This window comes from Oncorhynchus mykiss, chromosome 24 (genome assembly GCF_057628025.1).
Source record: "Oncorhynchus mykiss isolate SJ-2025 chromosome 24, ASM5762802v1, whole genome shotgun sequence".
Lineage (NCBI taxonomy): Eukaryota > Metazoa > Chordata > Actinopteri > Salmoniformes > Salmonidae > Oncorhynchus > Oncorhynchus mykiss.
The window spans coordinates 5914583-5940713 of NC_143045.1; the positions used below are offsets into that span (position 1 = coordinate 5914583).

Here is a 26131-nt window from a genome sequence, read left to right on the forward strand (position 1 = left end):
GGTCTTCCAAATGGACATTGACCCCAAGCATACTTCCAAACTTGTGGCAAAATGGTTTAAGGACAACAAAGTCAAGGTATTGGAGTGGCCATCACAAAGCCCTGACCTCCATCCTATGGAAAACTTGTGGGCAGAACTGAAAAACTGTGTGTGAGCAAGGAGGCCTGACTCAGTTACACCAGCTCTGTCAGGAGGATTGGGACAAAATTCACCCAACTTATTGTCAGAAGCTTGTGGAAGGCTACCCAAAACATTTGACCAAAGTGAAACAATTTAAAGGCAATGCTACCAAATACTATTTGAGTGTATGTAAACTTCTGACCCACTGGGAATGTGATGAAATAAATAAAAGCTGAAATAAATAATTCTCTCTGCTATTATTCTGACATTTCACATTCTTAAAATAAAGTGGTGATCCTAACTGACCTAAGACAGGGAATTTTTACTAGGATTAAATGTCAGGAATTGTGAAAAACTGAGTTTAAATGTATTTGGGTAAGGTGTATGTAAACTTCCGACTTCAACTGAATATATATATATATATATATATATATATATATATATATACACACACATACATATTATACCAGTAAAAAAAAGTGTTCCTCAAATCAGCCACTCTTTGCCTTGATGACAGCTTTGTACACTGTTTACTGTACACATTCTCTCAACCAGCATAATGCTTTTGAGCTAATCAGTTGTGTTGTGACAAGATAGGGCTATCTTCTGTATACCACCCCTATTTGGTAAAATACCAAGTCCATATTATGGCAAGAACAGCTCAAATAAGCAAAGAGAAATGACAGTCCATCATTACTTTAAGACATGAATGATAGTCAATGTGGAAAATGTCAATCATTTTGAAAGTTTCTTCAAGTGCAGTCGCAAAAACCATCAAGCGCTATCATGAAACTGGCTCTCATGAAGACTGCCACAGGAAAGGAAGACCCAGAGTTACCTCTGCTGCAGAGGATGAGTTCATTAGAATTACCAGCCTCAGAAATTGCAGCCCAAATAAATACTTCACAGAGTTCAAGTAACAGACATATCTCAACATCAACTGTTCAGAGGAGACTGCATGAATCAGGCATTCATGGTCGAATTGCTGCAAAGAAACCACTACTAAAGGACACCAATAATAAGAAGAGACTAGCTTAGGCCAAGAAATACAAGAAATTGACATTAGACCGGTGGAAATCTGTCCTTTGGTCAGATGAGTCCATATTTAGGATTTTTGGTTCCAACCGCCGTGTCTTTGTGAGATGCAAAGTAGGTGAACGGATGATCTCCGCATGTGTGGTTCCCACCGTGAAGCATAGAGGATGAGGTGTGATGGTGTGGGGGTGCTTCGCTGGTGACACTGCCAGTGATTAGTTTAGAATTCAAGGCATACTTAACCAGCATGGCTACCATAGTATTCTGCAGCGATACTGTTATGAGAATTTTGTTCTCAAGGTTCTAAAACTGAACTTCAATTAAACTACTCAGTCTGCAACCCAGAGGTTGTAAGATTCTGGTTGAATATAACAGACAATAGCCAAAAAGTGTATTCACGAGAGCTCTAAAAATCATACAATGCACATTGGGTTATATACCTCACATTTGGTCATAAATGCCCCTCCTCTTCTCCTAACATTGTCAATACTATTTACCAGTCTTCTCCTACACACACACACATAGCTTATCATTTACTACAACATGTTACACAATCTACTGCAAATCGAACAGTTTCCCCCCTCCTTGGGTGGGGAGACCTCCTTCCTGTTATCAGTTTCACAGTGGTCACAAGTTGTCTGTCACAAGCTGTCTGTTGACAGTTCATCTTTTCCTATGCACATACTGTCTCGCCTAGATTGCTAAATTGTAAAGCCTTATCTTGTCCTATGATTCAAATACATTTCACTCCATTATACAGTAACAGGGTGGAATGTGCTTAGTCATTACCTTAAACCTATACATCATATACATTTCTATATCAGATACGTCATGTCATCTGGTTTGTGCTTAGTTTGTTATCATTTGTTTTTCAACAGAAAAATGACCCAACACAACTCCAGGCTGTGCAAGGGCTATTTGACCAAGAAGGAGAGGGATGGACTGCTGCATCAGATGACTGAATTGAGATGGTTTGGGATGAGTTGGACCGCAGAGTGAAGGAAAAGCAGCCAACAAGTGCTCAGCATATGTGGGAACTCCTTCAACACTGTTGGAAAAGCATTCCAAGTGATTACCTCATGAAGCTGGTTGAGAGAATGCCAAGCGTGTGCAAAACTGACATCAAAGCAAATACACTTTTTTGGTTTCAACATGATTCAATATGTCTTATTTCATAGTTGTGATGTCATCACTATTATTCTGCAATGCGGAAAATAGTACAATAATTAAGAAAAACCCTTGAATGAGTAGGTGTGTTCAAACTTTTGACTGGTACTGTATATTTGGCATTTTTTAAATATATTGTTAAATATAATATACTCTACAGGCCTCTCAAAGTTCCAGAGTGCAATCTCTGCTAGTTTTAAAGTTATGTCACATTTTGTACAGAGAAATTGGCATAGGTGGCAATGTAACCAATCCTGCATATCACCAGCAGAGGGAGACCATTGTGAATCCCATTTTCACATTCACTCTTGTTGGTGATGCTTACAAATTCAATCATAACCCTAAAAGTATCAGAGATCCTACTCTGGAACTTACATATGCCCATATTATGTTCAACAATATATTGACATTTTAAAAATAGATATTTTCATATTTAGTTAATATATTAAGTTAATATATATATTTTTTAAATCAAAATACCACTCATATATATTACAGAGCAAGCAGTAGAGCTTCATATATTTCAAATAAACATTTTCTTTGTAGCACCTACAGATGAACCGTTATTGAGTCTTAAAAGGAGGCGTGGGGGAATATGCCAACTTCGATCAATTAAAGATGCTTTCAGATACGCATTTCAAATATACATGAAGTATCCTTCCTCCCCCCAAAAATAGATGACTTACTTGTCAGACGAAATGGATCTTACAAAGTCAATATAATTGAGGGATATCCAAAATCCAAATGTGGCCCTCCTTCTAATAGAAATACTGTACTAAGAGGTGTATTTCAATGTGACAATGAATTATGTAGTGTTCGCTAGTCCTTCAATAAACCCATTGATGTGGATACGAACCTTTCTCAACCCACCGGTTGGTGTCAAAGACAAACACTTATTCTAGGGGAAAATAGCTCACGATACAAGATACGTTGTTTTATGTCTATTGTTTAGGAGCAATTTCAGATGCGACAGCAATAACCTCCTCTGAATATCATATCACACGATGAGCCCATTTGTGTATTCTTCAGATTTTACAGGGATAACAACATTGTGCTGTGTCTGCCTTAAAGCCGTCTCCCAGTCCCTCTACGGTGACATGGAGCCAGCTAATGAATGTCTGACCAAACCATAATGGCGTCTGAAAACAAAACAAGTGAGAAGGCTCCACCATTTATAATGGACCTCGCGTTGATGTCATTCACTAACATCATGGGTTAGTGAGCAGATAACGTAAAAATATCCACTGCAAAACATTTTTTGTAATACTATTAGTAAAATAAGTATAAAATAGAGCCATATGCGAAACTGACTAATCGTTTCAAAGGTATGATCCACAAAGCACACACGGAATTAAACCACTTCTTATGAATGTTTGCATATTTCATATTTGCAAATACACTGAGTGTACAAAACATTAAGAACACCTTCCTAATATTCAGTTGCACCCATATAGTACAATCCATGTCTCGATCAATTGTCTCTGATTTGAATATAGCAAGTGAGATCAATAAGGGATCATAGCTCTCACCTAGATTCACCTGGTCAGTCTATGTTATGGAAAGAGCATGCTTTCATAACGTTTGGTACACTCAATGTATCTACATGCATTAGTAATTATTGTATTTTTGGTATGGGAATTGCTACCACTAATCATAACCTTTGTTATGCTAAAACTCATTAAATTATACATTTTCACGGTAGTAAAGCATTTCTAGGCCACTGCATTGGAGACAATGATCAAACAGTCATCTGACAACTCAGTGCAGGGTCTCAACACCGCCTATTCATCTACCCATGAACACATACAATCCAACAACCCTTTCTCAAGCTTCACTTCTGTGAAAAAAAAGGGCAGGGCATTAAACAAAATAATACAACCTGTGCGATATCCCCAAACAGAAATAAATCACAGTGTAAATTTCTCATCTCTTCTCATCGCTCACCACGGCCTCTCCCTCTCTCCCACTGGGGAGCAAAGCAGACAGATGTCACCCTCTGAACGAATCACATCTCTGCTAGTCTAGCAGCACAACTAGAACTGTCATGTGACTGCTACACACAGACTCAGGTCAGTTGAGTTAGTGCCAAGCCCATCGGAAAGTAGGACTGGGAGCCAGGCAACAGAATACATCAAGGTGCGAGCCTGTCATGTACACACACACACACACACACACACACACACACACACACACACACACACACACACACACACACACACACACACACACACACACACACACACACACACACACACACACACACACACACACACACACTCTTACATAACAGCCGTTAGGACCCATTGGATCCCACTCACAAACACATTTTATAGACCTTACGTTACCATGCACTTAGGGTAGAGTTCAAAAGGTGAAAAGGCTCAGACAGATCCAGTGACAGCCCAGCCACGTATGGCCATGAAACAGGAGACGTCAGATGAAATGAAGAGAAAAACAAGTATGTGGTTTGGGCGTGACATGAGGAGTGATGCAATGTGATCTACAGGTCACATGTAATGGGAGTGCAGTACAGGAAATGGCTTTGGTCTTTGGCTGCATTGGCTATATGATCAGGTGACACTATTTATGACGTATTTAGGTTTACCATTTCAGTTTGTTTGTGAGAGCCATTTCAGAAGGGAAGTGAGGCCAACATAGGGGATCCTGGATATCCATGGTGTTAACAGCATTAGACCTGTGTCTAAGCCGAGTTAAGCCAGCGAGAGTGGAGCGGATGTTGTTGGTTAAACTACTTTAGGTCCTAGCAAACAAACTATACACTCTAAGAAAAAAAAGGGTTCCAAAGGGGTTCTTCAGCTTTCCCCCAAAGGAGAACCCTTTTAGGTTCCAGGTGAACCCCTTTTTTGGGTTCCACTTGGTAAATATGTTCTTCTTCTTTGAACTGCACTGTGGGTTAAAGGGCTTGTACATAAGCATTTCAGGGTAAAGTCTACACTCGTTGTATTCGGCGCAGGTGACAAATGACGTTTGATTTGATTTTGATGTAGACCTGTCCGTGGAAAGGTTAAACTTAGAAACATTAAGGGTTATTCAAAGGGTTATGGGGACAGCTGAAGAACCCGTTCAGGTTCTAGATAGCACCTACTATTTAAAGTTTTTATAATTTTTTAGTTATACAAGACAAGCAAAAAAAAAAAAAACGATTATTTCTAAGGGTGTACGTATGGGTTAGGAAGAACAAGTGGGGAAGTTAACTCCTATCGCTCAGGAACCATGCATATCTAAGGGCCCTATAAATAAAACACGGCCCTTGTTAAATATGCAACGCGTTCCCATGAACATACATTACCCTCGGCAGACAACCACCCAGAGTTAGCGGGAACCTTTTACAGTGGAGATGTGAAGGTGTTGAGTTTCAAATGGTATGACTCCGCAGGAGGTTGGTGGCACCTTAATTGGGGGGAAAGCGGGCTCGTGGTAACGGCTGGAGCGGAACTAGTGGAATGGTATCAAGCGCGCCAAACACGTGGCTTCCGTGTGTCTGACGCCATGCCATGCGTTCCATTCCAGCCTCCACTCTATGAGACCTGATAGAGTGCACTTGGCGAACCGGTTTAAACGAAGCATCAACATTATCATAGCGAACTTGAGCCGAGGGAACAATAATAAAAACTGAACGTGTGAAATACGGTCCTAGTGTAATAGGACCATTCCATTTTGCCTTACAAAAATAGGGCTTATAAGTCTAAAGTGTAAAAAAAGATTTATTTGCTTTCAGTCTGTTAAATGCTAATGTTATTTTAAACACATCTCACACTGCAACAAGAACAGGAGCATCCGTGGGCACATAAATAAGAGAACTGGTATGAAATGTGACATACTGTCACACATCAAGAGGAGAAGGAATGTGGCTTCTCCATTCAGGCTGGCCATGAAAGTCGTATGAAAATCAGCCTGTTTAACCATGCGCCCCCGTTACCCATATCGATGTGGGGAGCGATATCTGCCAACAGATCTTTGTCACTTTGACAGTACACTAACTCAATGGGAGCTGTAAATACAACTATAGAGAAGTGATGTGTCCTGGAGTTGGTAAATCCAGTGGTGTAAAGTACTTAAGTAAAAAATACTTGAAAGTACTACTTAAGTAGTTTTTGGGGGTCTCTGTACTTGACTATTTATATAGTTTTGACTACTTTTATTTTTACTTCACTACATTCCTAAAGAGAATTGACTCCATACATTTCCCCTGACACCCAAAAGTACTTGTTATATTTTCAATGCTTAACAGGACAGGAAATGGTTCAATTCACACACTTTTCAAGAGAACATCACTGGTCACCCCTACTGCCTCTGATCAGGGGGACTCACTAAACACAAATTCTTTGTTTTTAAATTGCGTCTGTTGGAGTGTGACCCTGGCTGTCTGTAATATATATTATTTTTTTAAATAATTATTTGTGCCTAGTTCGCTTAATATAAGGAATGTTTAATCATTTGTACTTTTACTTTGATACTTAAGTATATTTTGGCAACTACATTTACTTTGATACTTAAGCATATTTAAAACCAAATACTTTTAGACTTTTACTCAGGAGGTATTTTACTGGGTGACTTTCACTTTTACTTTTACTCAAGTATGAGAAATGAGTACTTTTTCCACAACTGGGTGTCTCCAAACTTCACACCTTTGCTTGCAGGGGGAAACCTAGAATTATGCTTGGCTAGCAGACACTATCTGTGATTGACTGTAATGTACTCTGAATGTCTAATTGTACAATTATGGCTAGAAATGCTCTATATAATCAGCACTATATATAGTACAACTTAGTTATGCTCATACTCTGGATGAGCATGATCTCACGACTCTCCGTGAAAGCCATCAAGAACACTACTAACCTCCTTACCGCCGATGCCCTGGCCTAACCTAAACTATCCTAACTCAACTCAGGGCTCTGGACTGGATCTTTTCTCTAATTACCAAATTGTAAGAAAAAAAAAACAAGAGAATGCTATTGATTTCAACTGACTAGAATTACGAAAAGATGCTGACAAAGAATTTCTCCAACTAGCTAGACACAGTGGCCCCAAGCAAGTAATCTCCTCTGCTGCCTGATAGTCAAGGCCCATAAGAGACCTAATTACAGACATGCAATTTACAGCACCCAGTAGAATCACCACACTCCACGTCAGCTACTGTATAATGGATCAGCACGGAATAACTCACAGCAGTTGTCCTCAATATGTTCAGCACTCAGGTTGACCTCTGGCTAGCGTCTACCCACCCTCTGCCCACACACACACATGCCGAGCCACACAGCTGTTGCAGGGATCATATGCAGGACGCTTGGGGCAATGTGACGATGGGGCAGAGACACTATGGAGAACATTGAACCGCTGACTCAGGGAAATGTGCCAGCGCAGCATCCACCTCCTCACATAGATCTGCATAAACAGACAGAAAACGGGCAACAAAGACAATGCCGCTCCACCGCTCTAATGCACTCCACTGCTGCTTGAGGAGCGGGTTGTGTAATTGTTTAACCTGTTGTAAGAGTGTGCAAGCTTGTGTGCTAACACAGCATGCATAATTTCTCACTGGGGCCAGGGTTAAAAGACTGTCATGATAAGAGCCTCTCGGCAAGCAGCATCTTGTTCCATAAATACTCTGTCAATCAGGAGGCCCTTTGTTTATGTAGCAGCTGTTTGGATGTAAAGCCGGGGGTAGAACAAAGAGAGAGTGGAGCGTCCTGGAGCGTTGCACTGTGGGGGGAGGGGTTAAGCGGGATACAGAGAGTACCACGTGCACAACTTTCACTGGGGCCGGGGGTCAGCTGAGTTTGTCCCCTCCCAGTTGTATCATTGGAATGTGATACAAAACGAGGCGTTGTGTGTTTTTGGAGGCTTCCTAGTGGTCGGGTAGGCTGTTTGCTGCTCATTGAATGCTGCTCATTGACGATAGCTCAGCATTCAACACCATAGTACCCTCCAAGCTCATCATGAAGCTTGAGGACCTGGGTCTGAACCCCGCCCTGTGCGTCCTAGACTTCCTGACGGGCCGCCCCCAGGTGGTGAAGGCAGGAAACAACACCTCACTTTGCTGATCCTCAAGACTGGGGCCCCACAAAGGTGAGTGCTCAGCCCCCTCCTTTACTCCCTGCATGGCAATGCACGCCTCCAACTCAATCACCAAGTTTACAGACAACACAACAGTTGTAGGCTTGATTAACAACAACGACGAGACAGCCAACAGGGAGGAGGTGAGGGCTCTCGGAGTGTGGTGTCAGGGAAATAGCCTCTCACTCAACGTCAACAAAACAAGGAGATGATCGTGGACTCCAGGAAACAGCAGAGGGCACACCCCCCTATCCACAACGACGGGACCACAGTGGAGAAGGTGGAACGTTTTAAGTTCCTCGGCGTACACATCACTGACAAACTGAAATGGTCCACACAGACAGTGTGGTGAAGAATGTGCAACATCGCCTCTTCAACCTCAGGAGGCTGAAGAAATGTTGCTTGTCACCTAAAACCCTCAAAACCACCCACAACCGCAGTGTTCTCCAGAGAGTGGTGCGGTCTGCACAATGCATCACCGGGGGCAAACAACCTGCCCTCCAGGAAACCTATAGCACCGGATGTCACAGGAAGGCCGACAACAACCACCCGAGGCACTGCCTGTTCACCCCGCTACCATCCAGAAGGCGGGGTCAGTACAGGTGCATCAAAGCTGGGACAGAGAGACTGAAAAACAGCTTCTATCTCAAGGCCATCAGACTGTTAAACAGCCGTCACTAACACAGAGAGGCTGCTGCAAACATACAGACTTGAAATCATTGGTCACCTTAATGAATAGAACACTAGTCACTTTAATAATGTCACTTTAATAATGTTTACATATCTTGCATTACTCATCTCATATGTATATACTGTATTCTATATTATCTTAGCCTATGCCGCTCTGTCATTGCTCATCCCTATATTATACAATGGCAAGAAAAAGTATGTGAAGAATTTGGAATTACCTGGATTTCTGCATAAATTTGTCATCAAATTTGATCTTATCTTCATCTAGGTCACAACAATAAACAAACATAGTGTGCTTAAACTAATAACACAGAAATGATTGTATTGTTCTTGTCCTTGTTGAATACATAATTTAAACATTCACATTGTAGGTTGGAAAAAGTATGTGAAGCCATAGGCTAATGACTTCTCCAAAAGCTAATTGGAGCCAGGAGTCAGCTAAACTGGAGTCCAATCATTGAGACGAGATTGGAGATGTCAGTTAGCGCTGCCTTGCCCAATACAAAACACTCACAAAATTTGAGTTTGCTATTCACAAGAAGCATTGCCTGATGTGAGCCATGCCTCAAACAAAAGAGATCTCAGGAGACCCAAGATTAAGAATTGTTGACTTGCATAAAGCTGGAAAGGGTTACAAAAGTATCTCTAAAAGCCTTGATGTTCATCAGTCCACGGTAAGACAAAATGTCTATGAATGGAGAAAGTTCAGCACGGTTGCTACTCTCCCTAGGAGTGGCCCAAGAGCACAGCGCAGAATGCTCAATGAGGTTAAGAAGAATTGAAGCTCATCAGAAGTTGGGTGATGCAACAGGACAACAACCCAAAACACAGAAGTAAATCAACAATAGAATGGCTTCAACAGAAGAAAATACACCTTCTGGAGTGGCCCAGTCAGAGTCCTGACCTCAACCCGATTGAGATGCTGTGGCATGACCTCAAGAGAGCAGTTCACACCAGACATCCCAAGAAAATTGCTGAACTGAAACAGTTTTATAAAGAGGAATGGTCCAAAATTCCTCCTGACCATTGTGCAGGTCGAGTTTGGTTGAGGTTATTGCTGCCAAAGGAGGGTTAACCAGTTACTAAATCCAAGGGTTCACATACTTTTCCCACCCTGCACTGTGAATGTGTGCATGGTGTGTTAATAAATAAAGACATTAAAACGTATAATTGTCTGTGTTATTAGTTTAAGCACACTGTGTTTGTCTATTGTTGTGACTTAGATGAAGATCAGATGAAATTTTACTACCAATTGATGCAGAAATCCAGGTAAATCCAAAGGGTTCACATACTAGAAGCACAAGCATTTCGCTACACTCGCAATACCAACTGCTAACTATGTGTATGTGACCAATACAATTTGATTTGAGGGGAAGTTTCCACAGCAGCAGCTCTCCTTCTTAGTCGAGCACTAAATAATTGAACAAGTTATCAAGTGACAAGGCCAGAAAGGATATGATAGAGGAGCAGCTGGCAGCAGTCCCCTCCCCTACCCCATCTCTCTCTCTGGCCTCTATAACTCTCTCTCTCTCTCTCTCTCTGTCCTCTATAACTCTCTCTCTCTCTCTGGCCTCTATAACTCTCTCTGTCCTCTATAACTCTCTCTCTCTCTCTGGCCTCTATAACTCTCTCTCTCTCTGGCCTCTATAACTCTCTCTCTCTCTCTCTGGCCTCTATAACTCTCTCTGTCCTCTATAACTCTCTCTCTCTCTCTGGCCTCTATAACTCTCTCTCTCTCTGGCCTCTATAACTCTCTCTCTCTCTCTCTGGCCTCTATAACTCTCTATGTCCTCTATAACTCTCTCTCTCTGTCCTCTATAACTCTCTCTGGCCTCTATAACCCTCTCTCTCTGGCCTCTATAACTCTCTCTCTCTCTCTGTCCTCTATAACTCTCTCTCTCTGTCCTCCATCTCTCTGTCCTCTCTCTCTCTGTCCTCTATAACTCTCTCTCTCTGTCCTCCATCTCTCTGTCCTCTCTCTCTCTGTCCTCTATAACTCTCTCTCTCTGTCCTCCATCTCTCTGTCCTCTCTCTCTCTGTCCTCTATAACTCTCTCTCTCTGTCCTCTATAACTCTCTCTCTCTGTCCTCCATCTCTCTCTCTGTCCTCTATAACTCCCTCTCTCTGTGCTCTCTAACTCTCTCTCTCTGTCCTCCATCTCTCTGTCCTCTATAACTCTCTCTCTCTGTCCTCTATAACTCTCTCTCTCTCTGTCCTCTATCTCTCTCTCTCTGTCCTCTATAACTCCCTCTCTCTATCCTCTATAACTCTCTCTCTCTCTGTCCTCTATAATTCTCTCTCTCTGTCCTCCATCTCTCTCTCTCTGTCCTCTATAACTCCCTCTCTCTATCCTCTATAACTCTCTCTCTCTCTCTGGCCTCTATAACTCTCCCTCTCTGGCCTCTATAACTCTCTCTCTCTGTCCTCCATCTCTCTCTCTCTGTCCTCTATAACTCCCTCTCTCTCTGTCCTCTATAACTCCCTCTCTCTCTGTCCTCTATAACTCTCTCTCTCTGTCCTCTATAACTCTCTCTCTCTCTGTCCTCTCTCTCTCTGTCCTCTATAACTCTCTCTCTCTCTGGCCTCTATAACTCTCTCTCTATCCTCTATAACTCTCTGTCCTCTCGCTCTCTATCCTCTATAACTCTCTCTCTCTATCCTCTATAACTCTCTCTCTCTGGCCTCTATAACTCTCTCTCTCTGGCCTCTATAACTCTCTCTCAATCTCTGTCTCACATGTTTACTCTATTCCTCCCTCTCTCCCTCTCTCCCTGTTTCTGCCCATCCCTCATCCTCTTGTCATGAATAGATCCTCTGCTTTTTGGGTTATTTATATGTTTTATATTTAGATCTGGACCAATCTACTCCAGGACCTTTGAGGTGAATGAGTTCGGGAATGTGTTTCTACCTGCATAATTCTGATCATAACCAACCCCAACCCCCCCCCCCCCACCGTCTGCCTTTTCCGCCCCTTATCCCAACCTGATGTGTCAGTAAAGTCTTAGCTCAGGAATCCTCCCGACCGGCACACTAACCTAGGCAGCACTAACGCTAATGTGGATGGATGGATGGATGTACGCAGGCCCAGATGTGGCGTCATGGCCTGCTGACACTGAGCGGGATAGGTCTGCATAGATCCCACCGTCTGATAGGAGAGGATGCAGATGGTGACAGAGAACATTGTTATTTATATCATCCGCCCGGCAGGCTGCACTAGGCTGGGAGGGGGATTGGGAGAACACTGATATTCACAGGGTATTGCTGTGTGTCATGGTTGAGTTGCTGGCCAAGTGCTGCGCCCACTAGGGCTAATATAAAAAGTCCAGACAGAAATGTGTGACTTTGGACGTGTACAGCACAGGAGCTGACCTGGCAGTGAGGCCTGTCCCAGCCCGGGCACAGTGCAGTAGCTATCCATTAATACCCCCCCCCCCCCCCCCCATCTAATCAGGCAGTGAGTGGCAGCAATCCAGCTGCCTGGCAGCAGAGGTCAGAAGCAGGCTGATTGAGATTCTGGCCGCTCACTAGGCAGGATGCAGCGGGATTGAGTCACCTCGGAATGCGGCAGCCGGGGAGGAGGAGGAACAGCCCCACAGAGCCAGATCTGTTCCCCGGAGGGGATTCGGAAAGGGATTAGTTCAGTCTGTGGCAGTGGTTACAGCAGCAGAGAGAGAGAGACAGGTGGTGGGGCGAGAATATAGAGCACAGAATACAGGCCAGGATATGAAGTCAAAGGAAGGCCAACTGTTGAGATAAAATAAACGAGGCGTAGGAATTTAAGGTTGACTTGTGTAATAACAGGCCGTGGGACTTTTTGAACCCCCATAATCCATCAGCGAATGACGTGGAATCTTCTGTAGCCAAGCCAACCTAGTGAGATATGATAGGGTTAGGGTAACCCTAACCCCTCACCCATTATCCCATACTTAACCTCTACCTTAGTGTAAAATGGCAAACACAAAGGAACTGAAAGACCCTCATTTGCCTACCTAGTAATTTGGAATTCAAATGAGATCCTTCCTAAACGTTGCAAGCAAATTATTGCAATTACAATCTTACATTTTAACAGTGAGGTGCCATCGATGTGTCATCCTCTCGCTTTGATGTCACCCAAACGAATAAGAAAGGTCAAATAGACAACTGGCATAATTAGCGAGATAATAATAGTTGTACAATAGATGGAATACGAATTTGTTAATAGAAAAGTTTTGGGGAAATTTGAAAATTATACATTGTCAGATGCCACGGTCTCCCTCTTTTTCTTGTACAGCCACAGTAACAACCACCATGAGATGCAGAAGGCTACAGTCCCCAGGTCCAACAATAGCCATAGAGCCCAAGGTTCCATCTTGAAGAATGGCTTCTGGCGTGAGATGGGGGAGCGATGGACCCCCACTTTAGTCATAAGCCTGGTATGCAAATCTGTTCCATCACAGTGGGTGGTAACAGGGGGGCTGATGACTAATAATAATATGACTTCTGATTTGATAAGGATCAATTGGTAAATGACATGCTGGGCTAATTGTGGACCCATAGCTAAAAAGGACCATTGTGATGCAATAGAGCTACACTTAGTGGTGTTAAGTACTGGATGGAGTGGATGGGGTGGGGGGGGGGTTAAGGGGTGGCACTAGTGATGGGAGTGGGGTTATGAGCACTGTGGAGCTGACATACATGATGAGCAGGGAAAGCGGTGTCATTTAAGTAAGGGATCTGGGAGCTGGCTGTGATGTTAGTCTTTGTAGAACATAATTATACATGCATAAAACACACTTCCTGTAAATCACGCTCCCTATGCTCGCCGGGGATTAGGACTTCCTGTCGTCATCATGCAGCACCGCGCTCACGACAAGGCCTACTCCGGTGCAGAAATATCTGCCTCAATCCCAGGGAGAAATGCATCAAAAAATGTCATCAAAGAAACACATTTGGTGCTGTGCCCTCTTCTTTTGGAGAAGGCCCAACCCTAACACACATTTGGAAAAGCCTTGTCCAAAAGACTCATTTAACCGATGCAGGGACAGAATCAACAACACATTGTTGACTGTCGATGCAAGTAAGCGCGTAGCCATTGTGAAACGATCAACATGAGAGCAGCTAATGGAGGCCAGGCTGCCTGGCGTAGCTGGCAGGAAGCCTCGTCAAAGACGCCAGCTACATCAAGGTACAAAAACAGGAAGCCAGGAAAAAGGTATTAAAACATGTCTGACACATCCATCTCAGCACACTTTCACATGTGATGAAAACACCTTGCACATTTTGAGGATCACATCACTTCACCAAGTTTTCACATTAGTATACAGCTATTCCTGAAGTTCTGTCTTTTTACCCCCCCTTCTCTATCTTGGAGCATTGTTGGGTTTTTCCTGACACCGGGATCCTTGGGGGTGAAGAGACTTAATTACCCCGCTGAAGTGTTTGGCTAACACGCCATCCTGGTTGATAAGCCCAGGCCTACGAGCTAGACTTTGTGGCCTAAAGGACTGGATGGAAGAACACACGTTTAATCAGTGCTTACTAAGCTGGAACCAACACTTGCATTATCAACAGATCAGGTGATTGGTCCAAAACTGCTGAAATCTAGCACCTCGGTGGCCACTGTAGCCTACAGGCACTGCTCAACCGAGAACGACTCTGACCATTATTTTCCCAAAACCGTTAACGAGACCCTCCGACAGACTAATGGCGACGGAGCTCATTTTCAACACAGAAGCGATATTGCGCTTTACCATTCATTTCAAAATGCACCATGGAATACGCATGCACCTCTCGTCGTTCAGTTGATCTGCGATCATAGTGAAATGTTGTTCCAACTGTGTCCATTTTAGACACATTCATTCTGGGAGGAACTCCTCCATTTTGGGAGGAACTCCTCCATTTTGGGAGGAACATTTCAGGAACTAAATCCAACAGTTCCTTTTCGACTTGCCATGATTTGCGCTACATGTTTTACGGTCTCCAAGTAGAAAATACAGTTTTAGCTGTAAATCATATCTCTGGAAGATCCAACTGATTTCGGGAAAATCCTTACAAACCCTTCCGAGGCCAAGATGTTCCACCAGGCCTATTCTCACATTTAAATGGTGAACCCAGGAGCAGATGGGGCAGCCATGTGCCGTATTATAGAGTCATGTTCGCACTGACAGCCACAGGCTGGCGGTATGATGTCCTCACCAGCAACATGGAAACTACATGGGCGGAGGGCACTGTCATTTCATGTGTCTTTGAGACAGAAGGGTAGAGGGTGGGAGAAGGGATGGAGGAGGGAGGGGAGAATCTGGCATTCATCATCGCGGGACAAAGGACGCCAGACAGCACTAATAGATCTCGAGAGATACAATACCTCGGGAGCGCATACACTCTTTGTTAATTTGAGGACAGCGTATCTCAAGATTTCAAGTGTTTTTTTGTCACCTCCGGGCACACAGCAGAATGATAAAAGGAGGGAGATAACAGTCCAGACATGCACACAGATCCTCGGCAGAGCCAACGTCAGCCTACCCATTAACACACACAGGGAGTGGATCAATGCAAGAATGCAGAGGGCAACAGGTTACTGCCAAAATAAAGAACACACCAACATGAAGTGTCGTAAAAGGGCGTCGAGCCACCGTGAGCCAGAACAGCTTCAATGCACGTTGGCATAGATTGTACAAATGTCTGGAGGAATGTTGGAGGAATGTGACAACATTCTCCCACGAGAAATTCCATCGTTTGGTGTTTTGTTGATAGTGGTGTAAAACACAGTCTCAGGCGCCGCTCCAGAACTACCACTGGGATCGTGCTCCCACCCATCAAGGACATCTACTCGAAACGGTGCCTGAGGAAGGCCTGCAGCATCCTCATCAAGGACCCCACACACACCAGGCATGAGCTGCTCATTCCCTCACCGTCAGGGAGACGATAATCGGAGCACGAGGTCTGATAACAACAGGATCAGAGACCGTCTCAATCTACAAGCCATCAGACTGCTGAACACTTGAACTGGAGTGACCACCTTCACTGACTCTCTGCACCTTAGCACACACACACACACACACACACATATATATATATATTTATACAGTTGAAGTCGGACGTTAACATACACTTAGGTTGGAGTCATTAAAACAAATTTCTTGTTAACAAACTATGGTTTTGGCAAGTAGGTTAGGACATCTACTCTGTGCATGACACCATTCATTTTTCCAACAATTGTTTGCAGACAGATTATTTCACTGCATCACAATTCCAGTGGGTCAGAAGTTTACATGCACTAAGTTGACTGTGCCTTTAAACAGCTTGGACAATTCCATAAAATGTCATGGCTTTAAAAGCTTCTGATTGGCTAATTGACATAATTTGAGTCAATTGGAGGTGTACCTGTGGATGTATTTCAAGGCCTACATTCAAACTCAGTGCCTCTTTGCTTGACATCATGGGGAAATCAAATGGAATCAACTAATACCTCAGAAAATAACTTGCAGACCTCCACAAGTCTGGTTGATCCTTGGGAGCAATTTCCAAACGCCTGAAGGTACCACGTTCATCTGTACAAACAATAGTACGGAAGTATAAACGCCATGGGACCAATCAGACGTCATTCCGCTCAGGAAGGAGACACGTTCTGTCTCCTAGAGATTAACATACTTTGGTGTGAAAAGTGCAAATCAATCCCAGAACAACAGCAAAGGACCTTGTGAAGATGCTGGAGGAAACAGGTTCGAAAGTATCTATATGCACAGTAAAACGAGTCCTAAATCAACATAACCTGAAAGGCCGCTCAGCAAGGAAGAAGCCACGGTTCCAAAACCACCATAAAAAAGCCAGACTACGGTTTGCAACTGCACATGGGACAAAGATCGTACTTTTTGGAGAAACATCCTCTGGTCCGATGAAACAAAAATAGAAGTGTTTGGAAGGGGGAGGCTTGCAAGCCGAAGAACACCATCCCAACCGTGAAGCATTGGGGTGACAGCATCATGTTGCGAGGGAGCTTTGCTGCAGGAGGGACTGGTGCACACAAAATAGATAGCATCATGAGGAGGAAAATTACGTGGATATATTGAAGCAACATCTCAAGACATCAGTCAGGAAATTAAATCTTGATCGCAAATGGAATTTCCAAATGGACAATGACCCCAAGCATACTTCCAAACGTGTGGCAAAATAGCTTAAGGACAACTAAGTCAAGTTATTGGAGTGGCCATCACAAAGCCCTGACCTCAATCCCATAGAAAATTTGTGGGCAGAACTGAAAAAAAAGTGTGTGAGCAAGGTCTACAAATCTGACTCAGTTACACCAGCTCTGTCAGGAGGAATGGGCCAAAATTCACCCAACTTATTGTGGGAAGCTACCCAAAACATTTGACCCAAATTAAAAAAATTTAAAGACAATGCTACCAAATACTAATTGAGTGTATGCAAACTTCTGAGCCACTGGGAATGTGATGAAAGAAATCAGAGCTGAAATAAATAATTTGCTCTACTATTATTCTGACATTTCACATTCTTAAAATAAAGTGGTGATCCTAACTGACCTAAAACAGGGAATTTTTACTAGGATTAAATGTCAGGAAATGTGAAAAACTGAGGTTAAATGTATTTGGCTAAGGTGTCTGTAAACTTCTGACTTCAACTGTGTGTATATATATACAGACACATACACAGACACACAGTGCAATCGGAAAGTATTCAGAACCCTTGATTTTTACCAACTTTATGTTACGTTACAGCGTTATTCTGAATTGAATAAATCCTTTTGTTCATCATCAATCTACACACAATACCCTATAATGGCAAACCAAAAACAGTTCATTAGAAATTTTTGCAAATGTATTACATTTAAAAAACTGAAGTGTTACATTCAGACCATTTACTTATAACTATTTTAAAGCACCTTTGGCAGCGATTACACCCTTGTCTTCTTGGGTATGACGCTACAAGCTTGGCACACGTGTATTTGGGGAGTTTAATTCATTCTTCTCTGCGGATCCTCTCAAGATCTGTCAGGTTGGATGGGGAGCTTCGCTGCACAGCTATTTTCAGGTCTCTCCAGAGACGTTCAATCGGGTTCAAGTCCGGGCTCGGGCTGGGCCACTCAAGGATATTCAGAGACTTGCCCCGAAGCCAGTCCGGCGTTGTTTTGGCTGTGTGCTTAGGGTCAAGGTCCTGAGTGCTCTGGAGCAGGTTTTCACCAAGGATCTCTCCGCTCCATTCATCTTTTCCTCAATTATAACTAGTCTTCCAGTCCTCGCCGCTGATAAACATCTCAACAGCATGATGCTGCCACAACCATGCTTTTACCAGAAGGTTGCAAGTTCAAATCCCCAAGCTGACAAGGTCCAAATCTGTCATTCTGCCCCTGAACAGGCAGTCAACCCACTGTTCCTAGGCCCTCATTGAAAATAAGAATATGTTCTTAACTGACTTGCCTAGTTAAATAAAGGTAAATAAAAATGCTTCACCATAGGGATGATGCCAGGTTTCCTCCAGACGTGATGCTTGGCATTCAGGCCAAAGAGTTCAATCTTGGTTTCATCAGACCAGAGAATCTTGTTTCTCATGTTCTGAGAGTCTTTACGTTCCTTTTGGCAAACTCCAAGCAGGCTGTCATATGCCTTTTACTGAGGAGTGGCTTCCGTCTGACCACTCTACCATAAAGGCCTGATTGGTGGAGTGCTGCAGAGATGGTTCCCCCATCTTCACAGAGGAACTCTGGAGCTCTGTCAGAGTGACCATCAAGTTCTTGGTCACCTCCCTGACCAGGGCCCTTTTCCTCTGATTTCTTAGTTTGGCCGGGTGGCCAGCTCTAGGAAGAATATTGGTGGTTCCAAACTTCTTCTATGTAAGAATGATGGAGGCAGATGTGTTCTTGGGGACCTTCAATGCTGTAGAAATGTTTTGGTACCCTTCCCCAGATCTGTGCCTCGACACAATCATGTCTCGGAGCTATACGGACAATTCCTTCAACATCATGGCTTGGTTTTTGCTCTGATATGCACTGTCAACTGTGGGACCTTATAAAGACAGGTGTGTGCCTTTCCAAATCATGTCCAATCAATTGTATATACCGCAGGTGGACTCCAATCAAGTTGTAGAAACATCTCAAGGGTGCACCTGAGCTAAATTTCGAGTCTCATAGCAAAGGGTCTGAATACTTAAGGTATATTTTTGTATTTTTTTTGTATACATTTGCAAAAATGTCCAAAACCCTGTTTTCACTTTGTCATTATGGGGTATTGTGTGTAGATTGATGAGGAAAAATTAAATGTAATCAATTTTAGAATAAGGCTGTAACGTAACAAAATGTGGAAAAAGTCAAGGGGTCTGAATACTTTCTGAAATCACTGTATATATGCTACCGTTCAAAAGATTGGGGTCACTTATAAACAGACACCTCACAAGGCCTCAACTGGCAGCTTCATTAAATAGTACCCACAAAACACCGGTCTCAAAGTCAACAATGAAGAGGCAACCCTCAGGATGCTGGCCTTCTAGGCAGAGTTGCAAAGAAAAAGCCATATCTCATACTGGCCAATAAAAATAAATGATTAAGATGGGCAAAATAATACAGACACTGGACAGAGGAACTCTCCCTAGAAGGCCAGCATCCCGGAGTCGCCTCTTCACTGTTGACGTTGAGATTGTTGTTTTGCTGGTACTATTTAATGAAGCTGCCGGTTGAGGACTTGTGAGGAGTCTGTTTCTCAAATTAGACACTCTAATGTACTTGTCCTCTTGCTCAGTTGTGCACTGGGGCCTCCCACTCCTCTTTCTATTCTGGTTAGAGTCAGTTTGGCTGTTCTGTGAAGGGAGTAGTACACAGCGTTGTACGAGATCTTCAGTTTCTTGGCAATTTCTCGCCTGGAATAGCCTTAATTTCTCAGAACAAGAATAGACTGACGAATTTCAGAAGAAAGTTATTTGTTTCTGGCCATTTTGAGCCTGTAATCGAACCCACAAATGCTGATGCTCCAGATACTCAACTCGTCTAACTAAAGAAGGCCAGTTTTATTGCTTCTTTAAATCGGCAACAGTTTTCAGCTGTACTAACATAATTGCAAAATGGTTTCTAAATTATCATTTAGCCTTTTAAAATTATAAACTTGGATTAGCTAACACAACGTGCCATTGGAACACAGGAGTGATGGTTGCTGTTAATGTGCCTCTGTAGATATTCCATAAAAAATCTGCCGTTTCTAGCTACAATAGTCATTAACATTAACAATGTCTACACTGTATTTCTGATCAATTTGATGTTATTTTAATGGGCATGTCTAAGTGACCCCAAACTTTTGAACGGTAGTGTGTTTGTATGTATACAGTGGGGCAAAAAAAGTATTTAGTCAGCTATTGTGCAAGTTCTCCCACTTAAAAAGATGAGAGGCCTGTAATTTTCATCATAGGTACACTTCTACTATGACAGACAAAATGAGAAAAAAATATTCAGAAAATCACATTGTAGGATTTTTTATGAATATATTTGCAAATTATGGTGCCTGCTACAAGGAATGTGTTGTTTTGAGAGAGAAGAGGAGCAGAAACAAAGAGAAAGATTATATTTCCCCTATTGTACTGTTCCGTTATGTATAAGTGCAATAGCTTTTGTCCAGTTATTCGCAAGTATTCATTCAGTTGTTGCTAATGGTTGTACTAAATTATCTTCTAATTATACAAGTTGATTTTGTTTACATTGTGAACATAGTCAAGGTGGCTTGACTTCATAAATCTTAGTAAAAACAACCAGTCGTGTCTACTCGAGGCCATGCAATAATCAACTTTATTTCTCCTTATTTCTTTAATAAGGAATGACAGGATGAGCTGTCGCGTCAGCCATCGAGAATTGAACCTTGGCCATTCTTGAGCTTGGACGCTGCAACGCGAGCGCAACATGGGCAGTACAGCAGCTTCGATTGACTTCAAAGGAAGGCATTCCCTCAATTGCTGACGGCTGATGGCAACGCCGGACGCCCGGTGGCTGTAGTGTAGCAGGGCCTTACAGCCCTGCTTTTCAACACACTTTGCATCCTTCATTTGCTCAAGTGTTTCCATTATTTTGGCAGTTACCTGTATCTAACCAGACAAACATGCACGTGCTATCTGACCTGGATGGTTTAGTAGCATATTAACTTTGTTTCCACAGACATAAGGACATTGCCATGTGAAGCATAACTGACTTTAGCTCATGTGAGGAGGGAGCTGCAAAGCGCTGGTGCTCCGTGGCCCCCTACCTGCAGTATAAAATAAGACATTATCAGGCACTGCAGCTTGACATTCAGAACACTCCTCGCTGGATTTACGGTAGAAAGGATATACAGCTAGGTGTAGAAAGGATATACAACCAGGTGCTGCATCAGTGGGAGAAAAAAAATGCACAGCCATGAGTGGGCAATGAAGAGGAGAGACCTCGGGCGGCGGCCAAAAGCCGAATTGCACAAGCTCAACGACGTGCATTAGGCTAACAGCCAAGTAGCTCAGGTGGAACATATTCATTAAAAGTGGGCCTGTGTTATGTAATGCCAAGGGAGGCGAATGATTAAAAGTCATTTTGAATTATTGAAGAAACATAGATCCACCACGGTGCAATACAAAAACCAAAAAAAAGGCTAGACCAGACGTGAGTAGACGAGACGAAATTGTGTTACTGCTCATCACATTAGTCATCACATTACTCATACGCAGAGGCATTTCTTAAACTTCCTCCTTGACGTTGTGGGGAACATCAGTGTCCCAACATAAATGCTGTGTAGCCGTGTGGAATTGCAAGGTGATTGGAGATCGATTTTACAGACACGGTCTCGCCCTTTTTCTGTCTTTTTGAAATGGATCAACACAAATAAACACGTTGGCTAGGTTCCGTTCAGTTAACGTTGTTTAAAATAACTTCCAATGCATTCTTCATAATTAACACTTTCTTCACATTCTAGGCTACCATCTCCATTGGCCACAGTGGACTTGACACCCAATCGAATCGATTTAGAAAATGCAATGGCTATAACGAATCGTAAGAAGCTTATTTCACAAAGTCGCCAAGCAGTTTGGTGTGCTATAAGAGTGCATGTCGTATTTGTCACAAATCAAGGCAGAGAAGGATGATGATTGGATGAAAGAATGTAAGTGGTAAATATCTGGATAGGGGAACAAACTTGATAATGACCATATCTACATTTCCTGTGGTTGTTTGTGTCGTGAGACAGTCAAACAAGACTAGAGTAGTCACCTTTCTCCCAACGAATGGTGCAATTGCCTATCCATAGACCATTACGCCGCATTCTGTTATAGACTCCCACCAAGTCAAACAAACCACACCTGATCCACAGCTCGTAATAGCCTACCATGAAAAGGGAAATTACACGGGGAACTCTACTATAACGTAACAGCTCAATGTGACAATATGTAGAAACAATTCTCACTTTTTTTCTTACTATGTTTTGTCCGGATTGAAAATCATGCATATGAGAAAACAATGAAATCATGATGATAGATGGTTACCTCTATTCCCGATGTTGCCTCTCCGTTATATGTCACTCTCCAGGAGGCTATGCCACGAGGTAAATAGCCCGAGTAGATTTTAACAATAAATGCATCGATTTGCCGCCGGTCTGCTTCCCCAGTAACAGAGTGAAGAAGCAACACAACCAGCCAAGATTTCTGGACTTGGTGCGCAAAGAACACTCACTTGCACCGAGGAGGGCAGTTGCGTTGCAATTAGTTCCCACATATATTATCACCCAAATGAGTAGCATCTGTGCGTGCGATTTCCAAGTCTGACATTTCTTACTTTTTTAGCTTCAAATGAGCCGACCCAGACGGAATAGCCCTGTTTCCCAATGTTTTCTGCAGAACACAACGGACATTATAAATAGTGGCAGTGATTGTAAATTAATCTGCTGAGTCCATCATATCCGAGCCCCGACTTCGATCGTTAGTAGCCTTGTTGAGGCAGGGATATCCGTATCAGGTATACATCCTTTGAGCGAAGACCTGGAAGTTCAGTTGGTAGTGTCTGGTGCTAACCGGACGACTCACACTACATTCCGCTGCTCTGTAGTTCGCGGAGAAGAAACTAACGTCCGTGGGCGTGGCGTACCTTTTGGCCGGAGCTAAGAGTCTGGATAGCCAGGCAAATTCTCTCCACAGCTATGTGCCGCAGCCGGCCAACAAACTCTGTACACCTCCGACTTCTATCGTCAAAATGGTACTGCGTTTATGGGATTACAAATCGGTAATTCAAATCATGCCATCGAGCGTGGTGTTTTGCTTTAAGAGACAGTGTATTGACTGTTGTCAAAGATCACGTTGTATTGACAGTGAAGCCTTGATCACGAAACAGAGGACTCCTCCTCCTCCTCAAAAAAAAAGAGCACAACATTTATTGATGATGCGTGCGCTTTGGCGAAGCGTCTACTTTAACCAACCCACAGCAGGGAGTGGATTACTGTGCTCAATTTACATGTTTTATAGGATTATTTGAATGTGCGCAATTATAGGATTAATCTGAAGAAATGTTCTACATGCAAACCGCTATATTTTCAAAGAGCCATTTGATGGCGATGTTTCAGAAATTAGCTAAAATATGTGGTCGGAATGTGTATCCTTTCTGACACATGTAGATTATAAATGTAATATAGCCTAATATATTTATCCCCCCCCCCCCCCCCCTGTTGTGTTCGTTTCATGTTAATTAATTCTGTGTTCCTGGTCCAAAATGACCACCCCATTATAGCCGATTATAAATCCATAATAATACATGTATTATCACCTAATCTTGTGTTAAAAAGATCTATCAACTTAAAAACTTGTAATGTTCACAAGAATTTAACTTCTATTTGTTATTTATGGCCTGTAGGTCTCTCATTGTCCTGAGCTCATACAACCAGTTTTTTAAAGTAAACAAAAACGTAATGTATGGCTTATTTTGACTATAACAATAATCAGAGGAAACATATTGTGCTATTTATCACAGACTACTTTGAGTCAAAGTTTAACAAGGACTTTCTCCTCCTCATCAGTGTCATGATCACAGTTATGATCATGAGCCTCACATACAGTATGTTGTTTGGTCATTGTTCTGCCACAGAATGGATTGTGAGCAAGGCCTCAAAAAAGCTTTATATACCAGAGCTCAAAGAAAAGTTCTATATATTATTGAAACAAGGTTGCGTTTTTTTGTGAGAATGCCAACAGGTGTGGTTAATTTGGGGGAAAGATTCTATTGGGGAAAGGTTCCCAAGGGGGTTGCCATGGAAGCCAAAAAAGGGGAGTGCGGTTTGTGTGTGTGTGCTCAAACACACATGCATGTGGGAGGTTTGGGAGAGGAAGTGTGTCCATCTGATGAATGGGCATGTGCCTGAACTCAATTTTATGCACTAATTGTAGTCTCACCCACTCATTTCTAACAACCTTTTTGACCGGGAACACGACAAGTGTACAAAACTTAAATAAAACACCCAAATGTTATGAAAATCATCAAAATGTGTTTTGTGTGTTCAGATGCCCTGTGTAGACAAAATCATGGAATCTCATAACAATTAGATTAAATTAACTACATTTTTCAAAGAAAACGTGTAGTTCGGTCCAATTTGACCAGAACACAGCAGGAGGGTTAAGTTAGTATTGATTAAGAAAGTATACCACACTGGTAAAAAAAAAACATGATTTCAGGGTCCAGAAGCGCTGTATCACTAGTCAGTTCAGCACCATGGACAGCGCCGAGCATGCATAGAAATTCAGCACCGTTTTCTCACAAAGTAGCATGGACAGCAGCACGATTTAGGTCTGAAAATCTTTTCTGATCAGGTCACGTCTCTCACTCACTCAGACACGTTTCTCCTCTGCTACCTCTGTGACAGAGCGGCTCTTCTCCATTTTGATCTCATTTTAGGGAAGACTGCTTTTAGGTACTCGGCGTCAGACACTGATACAATGATGATTCAGAAATTGAACCACAGTCAGTGGGGAGTAACCCACTGAGTCAGAGCAAGGACCAAAGTTCATAAGGACCGTATAATTAATCAGATTGTTTTGTTTAGGAAATTTGACTAAATTGTTGGTCACAAGACATAAATATGTTCACGTGTAGTGTAGTTGAAGCGTGGCTATAGCATAACCTATAGCTAAAGCATACAATCACTCCGTTATTGGTGAGCTCCAATATCCTCCAATTGAATTCAATTTCTCCAGCTTATGATTAGTGTCCTTGACTGGGCTTGAGTCCCTATCTGGTTTTCCCTGGATTTGCTACATCGGTGTCAAAAGTGGCATGAGGCTATCAGGACATGTGACTTGTGGGAAGATATGAGTGAGTAACAGAAAGAGGGATTAATAATATATACATCCTCTATAAGTGCATTACCAGCTTCCCCAAGGGAGTCCACTCTTGTGGAGAACATGTCTGCTTGGGAAAAACCAGAGGGGCATGGGTTCGAGTCCCAGTTGGACTTATGGGGGGAAAAAATACTTAACTCTAAACTATCTGTCTCTAGTAGCAGGCATATTGTCTCTGGCATACTCCATCAGGTTCTATGCCAATCAATTGAGCCATAAATCAATCAATCCCTTCTCAAGCCCTCAATTTAGAATTAGCCTCGTTTATTTTTAACCACATTGATTTCCACAGGAGTCTGCATGAGTTTCTGCCTAGTCGGTGGATGGTATGGAGTGAAAGCAACATACCCAAATAGATTCCAACAAAATACTGTAGCGTCAACACAGTTGTTGAGGCCGACATCCTTCCGAATGGATGCCAATTTCCTGAATTACTAGCTGATTTGTTTATACAAACACATTTTAAGGAATTGTCTGTGGTGAGTAAAATACCTTGACCCTAATGTTCAACTTTGTTCTTCGGGAATGTTGAGAATATCAGACAACTTTGGAAAGCCAATAGCTGTTTTAAAGGTGTCCTTCAGTGACACATAGATTGAACTCAGCAGACCTTTCGATATCTCACCAGGTAGGTCATTCATTCTACCCCTGGGAAACTGGGAATGAGTCCGATGGAGAGGAACAGAGACAGAGTGAAAAATCGAGATCCGAAAATGGAAGACGAAGAGATGGA

At 42.7% G+C, this 26131-nt stretch overlaps 1 protein-coding gene across 2 annotated transcripts in view; it reads right to left on the bottom strand.

Annotated features, from left to right (window-relative positions):
* The window catches only part of LOC110503574 (leucine-rich repeat and fibronectin type III domain-containing protein 1-like protein), a 116409-nt gene extending 92984 nt beyond the window's left edge, over positions 1-23425 (bottom strand). For both annotated transcript variants that reach the window (XM_021581973.3, XM_036961479.2), the window contains exon 1: positions 22564-23425. The gene's annotated coding sequence lies outside the window, so the exon portion shown is untranslated. The remainder of the gene's footprint in view (positions 1-22563) is intronic.
* Between the last annotated feature and the right edge of the window lie 2706 nt (positions 23426-26131).